A 13,209-nucleotide genomic window follows, 5' to 3' on the forward strand; every position below is an offset into this window, starting at 1 on the left:
TGGTTTGCTGGTAAATGTTTAACAACAGGCTCTCTCTCTGGTCCACCTCTGCGCCCTCCCCCCGGTCCACCTCCCCTCAAAATTGCAGAGCTGGCTATAGCCGGGGAGAGAGCCTGGGGGTGGAGGCAATGCATTACTCTCTCCAGGAAAAAAAATTAAATGATCCCAGGTACCAATCTAATTCATGTTTAATGTGGGATAAAATGCCATAAATAAGTAAATAAATATAAACTTTTAATGTTGAGCACCTGATTCTCAAAGTGGACATATTCCAAACACTATAATGAAAATAAAATGATTTTTTTTCTACCTTTGTTGTCTGGTGACTTTGTTTTTCTGATCATGCTGGCCCAGTATCCGATTCTGCTGCTATATGTCCTCTTAACTCCGTTTCCAGGGCTTCCTTTCCATTTATTTCTTTCCTTTCCTCCTTTCTTCTTCATTTCTGGTCCTCCGCAGACTTGACTGTCCAGTGGATCCAGCTTCTGCCTATTTTCTCCATCAATGTGCAGTTTTTCTCCTCTCTTCTTTTCCCCTCATATCATCTCCTTCCTCTCTCTTCCCTCCCCTCCATCCATGTCAGCATTTCTTCTCTCTCCCTTTCGCTCCATCCATGTGCATCTCCTTTCTCTGTCTTCCCTCCCCTCCATCCATGTCCAGAATTTCTTCTTTCTCCCCTCCATCCATGTGCATCTCCTTCCTGTCTTCCCTTCCTTCATGTCCATCCCAGACCAACAATTCTCTCCCTGCCCTCTCCTCCATCCACCCATGTCCAGCAACCCTCCTCTCTCCCCTGCCCTCCCCTCCATGTCCAGCAATTTCTCCTCTCTCCCTGGGCCCTGTCCTCCCATCCATGTCCATCGAGGCTCTTCTCTCCCCTTTGACCACCTCCCTCTCATTCCCTTTCCAGCACTCCTAGTCCCCCCTCTGTCTCTCCCTTACCCAGTCTCCTAAATTCCTCCCCCCATCTTTCACCCACTTCATTAGTCCCCCATTCCCCATACTCTGTACTCACCACCCCTCCCAATCCCATCCTTCCCTCTGCTCACCAACAATAAAGAACGACAACGTGGACGCAGGCAGCAGCTCACAGGTTTGCTTCCTGTGATTTGAGTGAACGGCGACGGCTGCGCGGGGGAGTAGAAAAAGATTTTCTAAACAGCTTCCAGTTCCTTCCCTCCTTCTCTAGTCGCAGCGGCGAACTGGCGCGGGCGGCCAGTAAAAGCATAAAGTAGCCAGGCTCTTTGACTCCGTCCGTCCTTCGCTTCCCTGCTCTCTCAGCGCGTCCCGCCCACCCGAAAGAAAATGACATCAGAGGAAGGCGGGACGCGCTGAGAGAGCAGGGAAGCGAAGGACAGACGGAGTCGAAGAGCCTGGCTACTTTATGCTTTTACTGGCGCCGCCGTGAGTCTGGAGCGATCAGATGAGCCAGAGCGGGTACCGTTTCTGCTGCAGTGTGTGTGCGCTTGGGTGGGCGGGCTGCCGGGCGGGCCTGAGCTAAAATTGGGTGGGCCTCACCCGTAGCTAAGCCCCTGTGAAGAGCCCTAGTCACTTTAGCCTTTCCTCATAGGGAAGTTGTCCCATCCCCTTTATCATTTTCATCACTCTTCTCTAAATTATTGTAAAGAGTAAACAAGTGGTTTACCTCTACCCATTCTACTCCACTCAGTATTTTATAGACTTCTATCATATCTCTCTCCTCAGCTGTCTCTTCTCCAGGTCAAAGAGCCCTAGCTGTCTTAGCCTTTGTTCAAAGGGAAGTCATCCCATTCTATCTATCATTTTTGCTAAAGTTATTTCAGGGTCTGCTGGACCAAGTTTGAAGGTATTGCTTCCACAGGCAGACAGGAGCATATTTTTCCTTTGTGTTTCACCATTTTATTCCTACAAAATTTAGCTCAACAGATCATCTGGAGCTCCCTGCTACACATCTGCTCAGCCATCTTGCCTGATGGAAGACTCTTCATCTGGTTTCTCCTCAGAAGCCTGTCTGCTATTTGTGGCCTTACAGCATAGCCCTCTGAGTCACTAAAACATACAAGCCCCTGCACCACAACAAGGTGGTGTCCCTTCAGAAGGAATTGTGGATGCTCTTTATAGAATAGCGTCCAATGCAGGGGCGTAACTATGGGGGCCAAGGGGGCCTGGGCCCCCTCAAATTATGTCCAGACCCCTGGTTTGGCTGGTGGGGGTCCTCAACCCCCACCAGCCAAAGTCTTTTTCAGCGCCATCTCCAGCGCAGCCGCGTTAATGCCTTGCTCTTCTTGTTCCTCCTGTCCTGTGCACGCTGACGTTGAAGAAGGCTTCGGCTGGAGGGGGTTGGGGACCCCTGCCAGCAAAGGTATTTGTGAGGTGAGGCGAGGGGGGTGCGAGGAGGCGAGGGGGTGCGAGAAGGCAAGAGGCGGTGCGGGGGAGGTGAGGCGAAGCAAAGCGAGGCGTGTGGGGGGGTGGCTGTGGGGCAGCACCCAAAATGTGCCCCTAACCTCGGGCTCTGGCCCCTTACCACCGTAAGGTCTGGCTACGCCCCTGGTCCAACGAATAATTTCTTTCCAATCGGCATAATTTACTGAATTTAGTCCTTTTCGACTAACTTTCAGAAGACAAAACCACCATTCTCTGGTCAGATTTTGGCCTCTAAAAGCTAGTTTAAAATATTTTGAATTAAACCAATGAAAATATATCACCTTATTTTTATTTTATTTTTGTTAATTTGCAGCAAAAATGACTAATTACACTTTAAACAAGTTTAACAAACTTATTCAAAAATGTTTATAGTTATTTGTGTTCATAACAAGTTGAATAGCTTAAGAACTCCTTAAGGTAAGTATCTTTGTTTGAAAGCTTCTTTATATTCTGTCAAAGATTTTTTCATTGTTTTAGATAGAAGTATGATAATTATATTACTGTTGAGCTCTATGCTGTTGATCCATTTGAATTTTGGCAGCTTTTCAATTTGTTATGAGCACAAATAATTGTAAAAGTTTTTGAGTAAATTTAATTGCTTAAAATATAATTAGTAATTTTTGCTGCAAGGCTTTTTTGTTTTTGTGATATTTACCCAGCCTTCCAGTAGTAATTTATTCCTATATTTTTTTATGTGATTGGAATGTGTCAGTTTTTGAGTTACATCTATTGTCTTTATATTTTGCAGAGTATGGGGGACATGCATCACTGTTTCTCTTTCTCTGGTGTTGCACTATACCCAGAGCCTTGTTTACTAAGGTGTGCTAAAAATTAGTACACTCTAATGCTAGAGACAGCAATAGGAATATATGGGTGTCTCTATCATTAGCATTTGCTAATTTGTAGCGTGTGATAAAAATGCTAACTCGCCTATAGTAAGGCTTAGTAAAAAGGGCCCGAAGTGTCATGGCAATGCACCTCCTGGCCCTCCAGTCCTTCCCTGATATTTGATCCACCAGCTGAAACCTGGTATAAATGCCGACATCCAACTCCTGGCATTTGGGTGCAGGAATAGCAGTATTCTATATCCCGACAAAATATAATCAAATATACAATCCTCAATCAAATTGAAATCTGTGCAGCATGTCTATTAATGTAAGGATAATCCTAATCACAGTAGTTGGGAAAAGTCTCAAAGAGCTCCAGTGAAATCCCTTCAGAGCTAAAAACTCTTCATCACTGGCAAAAAACTACACCACATATATAAGTGCAAAAACTAATTTCAAGCTTAATGTGCAATAGAGGTTTCTAACTTTCTTAGTATTATAGCAACAGTTAAGATGCACTTATCTCGCCTCCTCCAGCTCAACAGAAAAGCCCCCCTGACCGCCACTGGCCAATGTTTCATATTGCTGTCTCAAGGTCAGGACTTCTGCGAAGTGCTAGAAAACTTATCTGCTGAAGTATCAGCATGAAAACCTGACAGCAATGGCGACTGCATTATATACTAGTGATGTCAGATGCCAGCAAACCACCCTCCAATCAAAACAAAAGGGGATTCAAAGGCAGACACTAAAAAAGTATTGCAAAATGAAAAAAAACCCCAAGATGTTTTGGAAAAAAATGACACCATTCTAGTCACATTCAAACCTACTTCCCTCCCCTGCCTACTTGTAAATCCAACATTGTTCCTGCTGTAAAAGAAGGTGAAATTAGGCCTTACCTGCTAATTTTCTTTCCTCTAGACCCTCCAGACCGGTCAAGACGCTTGGGTTATGCTCGCCTACCAGCAGAGGGAGACTGAGAACACAAACTTGAAACTATGTACTTATAACCTGTGCCTAGCCATCTATAGCCAGTATACACATAGCAAAGCAGAGAATAAAAACACAACTCTGAAACTAGAAACCCCTGTACCTGGAAAACCCAAGGACAAGTACCAACAGTGTGCTGAAAACAGACGAGACGTCACAGCGTCCCGCTCTGTAATGTCTTAGAGTCAAAGAATTCTCTCTGACCACACAAACCTTAAGGAATAGTCCTAGCAGAACACGGCTCAAAATACTGCTATCCATATATACGGCTCAAAATACTGCTATGCAAAGACCCGGCTGAGGAATACTTCTGCGAAAAGAACGGACGGCTGAATACTTCTGCGAAAAGAACGGGCGGGCTCTTGACCGGTCTGGAGGGTCTAGAGGAAAGAAAATTAGCAGGTAAGGCCTAATTTCACCTTCCTCATCAACCCTCCAGACCGGTCAAGACGCTTGGGACGTACCAAAGCAGTATCCCAACTAAGGGCGGGACCCTCGTAAAGCAGAAGACAACACCGCCGCTCCAAACCGAGCATCTTCTTTCGCCTGAACATCAAGTCTGTAATGCTTCACGAAGGAATGGATAGAGGACCACGCCGCAGCCCTGCAAATCTCTTGCGGCGGAATAAAACTACTCTCTGCCCATGAAGCAGCTACTCCCCGCGTAGAATGTGCCTTAAGTAAAGAGGGCACCGGCCGACGCTTCAACAAATAAGCCGAAGCAATAGTCTCCTTCAACCATCTAGCCAGAGTGGCCTTGGAAGCAGCTTCTCCTCTCTTGGGACCTCCAAACAAAACAAACAACCTGTCCGAGGATCGAAAATCTTGTGTTCTGCTCAAATAGGACCGCAACACGCGCCGCACATCCAACTTAGCTAAACGACGCTGCGTGGAATCCCCGGCACGATCACCCAACACTGGCAACGAAATCACCTGATTGACATGAAAGGAAGACACCACCTTAGGAACAAAGGAAGGAACCGTGCGTAAAGTCACTTTCTCTTTGGCAAAGGACAGAAAAGGCTCTCTGCAAGATAAAGCCTGAAGTTCCGAAATCCTACGTGCCGAAGAAACAGCCACCAAAAAGACTGTCTTTAAAGTAAGATCCTTACACGTAATGGAAGGCAAAGGTTCAAACGGAGGCGCCACCAGAGCCTCCAAGACCAGATTTAAATCCCAAGGCGGAACCACCGGACGGCAAGGCGGCCGAAGCAACTTCACTGCCTTCAAGAACCGCCCCACGTCCGGAGAAGCCGCCAAGGATACTCCCCGAACCTTACCTCTAAAACAAGACAAGGCTGCAACCTGCACCTTCAGAGAGGAAAGCGAAAGCCCTCTGTCCAAACCATCCTGAAGAAAATCCAACACCTCAACCGCTGACACGCGCAATGGGGCATAGCCCCGCTCTTGACACCAATTCTCGAAAATGCGCCACACCCGCACATATGCCAAGGAAGTAGACCTCTTACGGGACTGCAACATCGTAGCAATCACCCTGGCCGAGAAACCCTTATGTCTTAAACGGTGCCTTTCAAGAGCCAGGCCGTAAGCAAGAATGGAGAGGGGTCGGCCATCTCGATCGGCCCCTGCACCAATCTCACCCGAGGCCCCAGGGGAATCGGATCCTGCACCAGCAACCGCATCAGATCTCCGTACCACGGACGCCGGGGCCAATTGGGCGCTATCAGGACTACTAATCCCGCGTGACGACCGATCCGCTGAACCACTCGGCCTACCAGCGGCCACGGCGGGAACACGTAGAGCAACTGCTGAGTCGGCCACGGAAGGACCAACGCGTCGATGCCCTCGGCTCGAGAATCTCTTCGACGACTGAAAAACCGAGGGACCTGCGCATTGGCGGACGACGCCATGAGATCCAACACCGGCCGACCCCACTGCACCACTATCCGCTCGAACACGGAGGGGTGGAGAGCCCACTCTCCGGGATCCAACGTGTGCCTGCTTAGATAATCCGCGCTCACGTTGTCCACCCCTGCCACGTGTCCCGCCGAGAGACTCTGCAGATGTGCCTCTGCCCACACCAGCAACTCTGCCGCCTCTAGTGCTAACCCGGGACTCTTCGTTCCTCCCTGTCGATTCACATATGCCACGGCTGTGGCATTGTCGGACAGAACCCTGACAGCCTTGCCGACTAACAGACAGTGAAAGGACCGAAGAGCCAACCGAATTGCACGTGTCTCCAGACGATTGATGGACCAACACGCCTCCTCCACTGTCCAACGTCCCTGGGCCACCTGTCCCAGACAATGCGCTCCCCAGCCTGACAGACTCGCATCCGTGGTCATCACCACCCACTGAGGAGCGGCCAACGGCATGCCCTTCACTAGGTTCGGAGAATGGAGCCACCAGCTGAGACTGCGACGCACAACCTCCGACAGAGCGAGCCTCTCCTCCAGATCCTGAAGCTGAGGGGACCAACGAGACAACAAAGCACCCTGCAGCTGCCTCATATGCGCTCTGGCCCAAGGAACTACCTCTATCGATGCGGCCATCAGACCCAACACTTGAAGATACTCCCGCGCCGACGGCGCCCTCTGGACTCGGAAAAGACGGATCTGAGCCTGCAGCTTGGACATGCGAGAGGGAGTCAAGAACACCCGACCTCTCTTCGTGTCGAACCGGACTCCCAGATACTCGAGAGACTGCGACGGCACTAGGTGACTCTTGGCCAGATTGACAACCCAGCCCAGAGATTGCAAAAAGGACACCACCCGACCGGTGACCTCCTCGCTCTCCGCCTTTGATTTGGCCCGAATCAACCAGTCGTCTAGGTACGGGTGCACCAAAATGCCCTGCAAGCGAAGAGCTGCTGCCACCACGACCATCACCTTGGAGAAGGTGCGAGGAGCGGTGGCCAGTCCAAAGGGAAGCGCGCAAAACTGAAAATGTCTCCCTAGCACCACAAAGCGAAGAAAACGCTGATGCGCCTCCAGGATGGGAATGTGCAAGTAAGCTTCCGTCAGATCTAGAGAAGTCAGAAATTCCCCTTCCTGAACCGCTACTATGACTGAGCGTAACGTCTCCATCCGAAAGGAAGGAACCTTTAGGGCTGCATTGACCTTCTTGAGATCCAAAATGGGACGAAAAGCGTCCTCTTTTTTGGGTACCACGAAGTATATGGAATAACATCCCTTTCCTCTCTCTGCTGGAGGAACAGGGACTACAGCCCCTAAAGCTATCAGACGTGACAGAGTATCGCGGACTGCTCTCGCCTTGCGCCTTGAATGACAGGGAGACACTAGGAAGAAGTCGGACAGAGGCCTGTCGAATTCCAGCGCGTACCCGTCTCGGATTATCTGCAGCACCCACTGGTCTGACGTGATCTGGACCCACCTCTGGTAAAACAAGCGTAAGCGAGCCCCCACGCGAACCAGAGACTGGGCCCCCAAACCATCATTGAGAAGGACGGGACGCACCGGACGCTCCCAAAGAGGAACCTCGCCCTCCACGACGGCCACCGCGAAAGGACTGAGTTCTCTGAAAGAAACGACCCCTAGTCCCACCAGAATACCTACCCGGCCGATACCGCTTTGCTTCCTGAAAACGACCGCGACCCGCGGAACCTCTAGAAGCCTTAGGGCGAAGTTCCGGAAGCCGAGGGACCTTGGCATCAGTAAGACCTCTTACCAACTTATCCAACTCTTCACCAAACAGCAAAGAGCCTTTAAACGGGAGCGAACACAGCTTGGCCTTGGACGCAGCATCCGCCATCCAGCCTCGCAACCACAGGGCCCGACGGGCTGCCACCGCTAGAGACATGTTCTTCGCCGAGGCCCGCAACAAATCATACAGTGCATCCGCCAAAAAGGAGGAACCCAACTCCAACTTAGCCAGATCTTGAGTCAAAGAGCCTCTGTCCCCTGGCGGGCTATCTAAGAGCCGTTCCGCCCAGCGGAAACAAGCCCGCGCCACTAGCCCTCCACAGACCGACGCCTGTAACGCCAGGGCCGACAAATCAAAACTGCGCTTCAGGAAAGTTTCCAATTTCCTGTCCTGAGGGTCTCGCAACGCAGCCCCTCCGTCCACCGGAATCGCCGTGGCCTTGGTCACTGCCGTAACCACGGCATCCACGGTCGGGGGCTTGAGCGAATCTCTATCTTCCTGCGGCAGGGGATAAAGCTTAGCCATGGCCCGAGCCACTTTACACGGCGCCTCCGGCGCCTGCCACTCCTGAGTAATCATTTCCCTCAGATCCGCATTCATAGGGAAAGAACAAGACACCCGTCTGATCCCCTTAACCAACGGATCCTGCTTTCCGGCCTCTAACGGAGCTGCCGCCGGATCAAATTTGAGGGTCGCAGCCACCTGATCAATAAGATCCGACAATTCATCTCGCTGAAAAATGCGCACCACCGAGGGATCCTCCCCAGGCAGCGCAAGCTCCTTATCATATCCAGCCAACGACCCCTCCTCCTCTTCTAGGAGGCTAAAGTCGCCCTCCGAATCCGGGGGGGAAAAACCTTCAAAATCCTCAGACCACTCTACACGTGGTCTCTTCGCGCCAGCCCCCCCCGTTCCAAGGCTAAGGGGCTCCGCTCGGGACGGCCCTGCCTGCCAAGCCTGATATAAACTCCAAATGAAATCCGGGGGAAACCCGCTCCTACCTGAGGCATCACCCCCCGAAGGCGCTGGAAATTGGCTGCCCGGCAGTCCTCCGACTCTCCCAGGCCCGAGTATCGCCGAATCCAAAATGGCGGCGGTTCCCGCCAAAATCGGCACCGCCGCAGGGCCGCTAATCAAAGGCGCCGTAACCTCCGAGACGCTAGCCGCGGGAACCTCCGCCGCCAACACCGGCGGAACGGAGGATTGAGGCTTAGGTTCCCCACAAAACCGGCAAACGCTCCCCACCGCGTCGACGCCCCGACGCGCACATGACCGGCACCTCAGCGGTTTCCCTGACATTAGCGCAAGCCCAGCTGACCGCCAAACAAGAGCCCCGATTGTAAAAGTCAAGAAACTCACCCGAGCAGGAAAGTCAGCGCCTTACTCACTGCTGAACAGCTCCGAGGCTCCGGAGTGCAGCTCCAATCGCTCTCACCCGTTTGGGTCTGACTTTTTTTTTTTTTTTTTTTTTTTTTAAACTTTACTGCAGCCTTTCATTTGAGCCTTGCTGCTGCTAACACAATTCGGCACTCAAGGCTGCAGTATACAAACTGCAGCCGAGGCACAAAGCTGCCCAAACGGAGAGCCAGACCGGGGGAGGGACCCGGCCACCCGGGTGTGACACCCCAAAGGGGACAATGACGGGCCCCAGCGGACCCGCAACCCCTAGCACACCAAAGTCTTCCAGGCACAGGGGATCCACCAAAATAGCACAGAAACAAAGGAAAACTCTGAAAATTAACTCAAAAACCTATCCAGATCGGGCAAGCTGCACAGGCTGCCTGTCTACCCTCTGCTGAGACTGAGAAAATACTGGCTATAGATGGCTAGGCACAGGTTATAAGTACATAGTTTCAAGTTTGTGTTCTCAGTCTCCCTCTGCTGGTAGGCGAGCATAACCCAAGCGTCTTGACCGGTCTGGAGGGTTGATGAGGAATTTTCTATTTGTTACCTCCCCGTCCCAAGTACAGTCTTAAGTCTCAATGTTGCTGCTTAACACAGTGTGCCACAAGCAGAATAGTGGCTTTTTTAGTAACTATAGTGCTCTTATGTTCAATCAGTCTTGTCTTGAAACTCCTGCTTGTTTGACCTACATACATCATTCTGCAGGGACAGATCAATCAATATACTCACATGGACCTTATTAAATCCTGAAGGTGGTTGGAGTTTAAAATCCATGGTCAATCTTTTGGAAACATGCAGTGTTGTATACAGTAGTAAGGAAGCAAAAGTAACTTGTTACTGTTCGTAAGTTAAAAAAAATTGTTACTTTTACTTGTAAAGAAGTGCAGGAAACTTTTGTTACTTTTACTTCTACTGAAATAACAATGTCAATGGTTCCTTTCCTCCCTGCCTCAATTATAACTCATACTTAGTTCTCTGACCTACAACACAGAGGTATAGCTATAGATGGGCACAGGCCAGGTGCAGCGCTATCACTTCAGGCATCAATTTCAAGGGGGTGGCACTGGCATCACAGGCAGCAAATTGAAAAGAAATACATAATTTGAATTTCCCACTCCTGAACAGCTTTATAAATTAACAACAAGCAAAGAGCAGTAGGTACACACAGCGCCTCAATACCATTGCTGCTCTTTAGCTGCAGTGATCACTGCTGCTACCACAACTGCAATCTGAGACTGATTGCAGTACTGCACTGCTGCTCACCCTCTGACTTGCCTGCTGCTGCCCTCACCACACTCTAGCCTGCTTGCTGATTGCTGCTCTCTCCCCTGCTGGCCTGCCTGCTTCTTCCCACCAACAACCTATCTGACTACTGCTATCATAGGTGTTAGAAATGAGGAGGTATTCAGGTCAGACATGAGGCTGCCAAAATTTGCTCCAGCTGCTTCTTACTTTCTTTCTCCTACTTGCCCCTCCCTCCCACCACAGTCCACCATCTCTTCCTCCACTCTCCTCTGCCCCTGCCCAAAGCCCATCAGTAATTTTCTACTACTTTTCTCCTTGCCCACAGTCTGGCAGTTCACCCTCCTCTCCCCTCCCCCTGCTTATAGCCCAACATCTCAACCTCTACTTCCCTCCCCTGCCTGCAGTCTAGCATTTCTCTATTTCTGTCTTAACATCTCCTTGCCATAGTTTATCTTATGAAGTGTATCTCCCTCTAAATGTTATCAACAGTGATTTACTTATGTTGCCTGCCACCACCCTACAACCTTCTCTCTGTATGTCCTGCCCCTCCTCTGATGCAACTTCCTGTTTCCATGTTGTCAGGATGTGACAGAGAAATGGCTCCAGGGCAGCACTAGGCAGCTTATGTGAATCACTTCCAGCAACCTCTAGAGGGAGTTACATTGTAAGGTAAATCAGAGGAGGGTTTTGAAGAGAAAAGAAGTGATGTTAGACAGTGAGTGAGGGAGGGGAGTAGGTGGAGAGATATAGGACCCAGGAGTAAAGGGGAGAGGGAGAGAGATCTTAGACAATGGGAGGAAAGGAATATGTTGGCCTGAGGAAGAGAGTGAGGGATGAGAGAGGGAGATATATTGCCTGGGATGGAGGGAAGGGAGGAGAAAATTATGAAAATGAGAGGACGGGAAGAGAGAGGAAAAGATGTTGGACCTGAGAGTGGATGGAGTGAAGAAGGGTAAAGATAGGGAAAGATGTTGGACTATGGGGAAGAAGGGAGGAAAGGAGACTTGAGAGTGGATGGAGTGAAGAAGGGTAAAGAGAGGGAAAGATGTTGGACTATGGGGAAGAAGGGAGGAAAGGAGAGACAACACATCACCCATCAGCCTGCCATATCAACATATTTGGGATAAAGTGCAGACACAGACTTTTCCAGACCCAAATTTATAATTAGAAAACAAAAAACTCAATAACATAATTAAAACACATGGGGAAAAGATAAAATTGTGTCCAAACATAAAAGGGCCTGGCCCTCGGTGTCTCCACTGCTCCATTTGGCTCTGGAGCAGGTTCACTATGTAGAGAATCAACTGCCTCAGGGCCCCCAGCTCATGTAGCAAGTCCCTGTGCATGACAGAGACTTGGTGCATGAGTTGGAGGTGGGGCTCTACCTGGCTGAGTCAAGCAGCAGGCTGTCTGTCTGTCTGTGTGCCAACATCCAAAGCTGGTGGCTATGATGTCATAATTGGGGGAGGGGGATGTTGGTCTTCCTGCTCCTCCTCCCTCCAAGGGAGGCATGTCCCTCCATGGGTCCTCTCATATATCAACCTCCACCTCCGCCCATGGTGTCTCCAGAAACAGCTGGTCTACTGCTACTGCTGTTTGTGGCTCATCAGCTGCTGTTGCTGCCTCTGCCTCTTCAGCTGCTGGCTCTGCTGCTTCCTGTGCTGCTGCTACCACTGCCTCTGCCTCTGCCTCCTCAGCTGCTGGTGCTGCTGACTGGTGTGCTGCTGTTGGCATTTCTGGCTCATAGATGCCTGCCTGCCTCCTGTTCACCTGGAGGGTTCCTATGTATATGTAAAAGATTGACACTTGAGATCATCACAATCTAAATGGCATTCATATTGGGACAGCAGGCTGTCAGGAGGCAAGGACTGGGATGGGTGTGAGCAGTTTCTGTTACCTGTGGGATATGCCTGAGATGTGGCATCAATGAGATAACATAGCAGGGAACCCAGTTCCTTGCCAGTTGCATGTTTGTTGTAGGGGTTAGGGTTGTGGTACCTCAATACAAGGGTTGTGGTTTTGATTCCCTCTGCGGAGGTTTGTGGTAATTCTTTTATTTCCCCTGCTGTAGAGGCTGCTTTGTGCTAGGTAGGTGTGTGTACCACCTAAAGCCCTTTAGTTTTGGTGGCTGGCGGACAGTGAACAAGGGGTTCCTCCCCTCCCTCGTTCCTTTCCATATCATCCCATAGGTTGAGGGATGGGTGAAACACATATGAGGGTTCCAGGCACACTCTAAGGAGGGTAGCTGCATCCTCATCCTTTGATGTGGGGCATAGATATTGTAGGGGTGCTCTGTCTGTGATATGTGGGGCATGGAGGCACTCCTGCATATGCCGGATCGGTGCTGGGTTGTCCCTCCAGACCTATCAGTATCAGTTTGTCAGCGACTCCAGCTTCCTATGGATGCCTTGCCACCTGCAAAACACAAGTTACCTTCACATGCATTATTAATAAGCCAAGTTGTGCAATGCTCCTCACATAGGCTGTGATAGTGACAGGCAGATGGGGGGGGGGGGGGTAAACACAGGTGATATGTGAGCTGAGGTGGACATGGGGACAGAGAGTGGCATGGTGGCCTTTCTTGTAGCGTGTGCAGTATTGCAGGGATATGGGGATAGGCAGTGAGGTAAAGCTGGTGTTCCTTTGGGCATCTGTATGTACTTTAGGGAGCTGCTGCCAATGTTGCCATCACTATGCAGGTGAGGGCGAGGGAAGGGGG

This window comes from Microcaecilia unicolor, chromosome 6, assembly GCF_901765095.1.
Source record: "Microcaecilia unicolor chromosome 6, aMicUni1.1, whole genome shotgun sequence".
Lineage (NCBI taxonomy): Eukaryota > Metazoa > Chordata > Amphibia > Gymnophiona > Siphonopidae > Microcaecilia > Microcaecilia unicolor.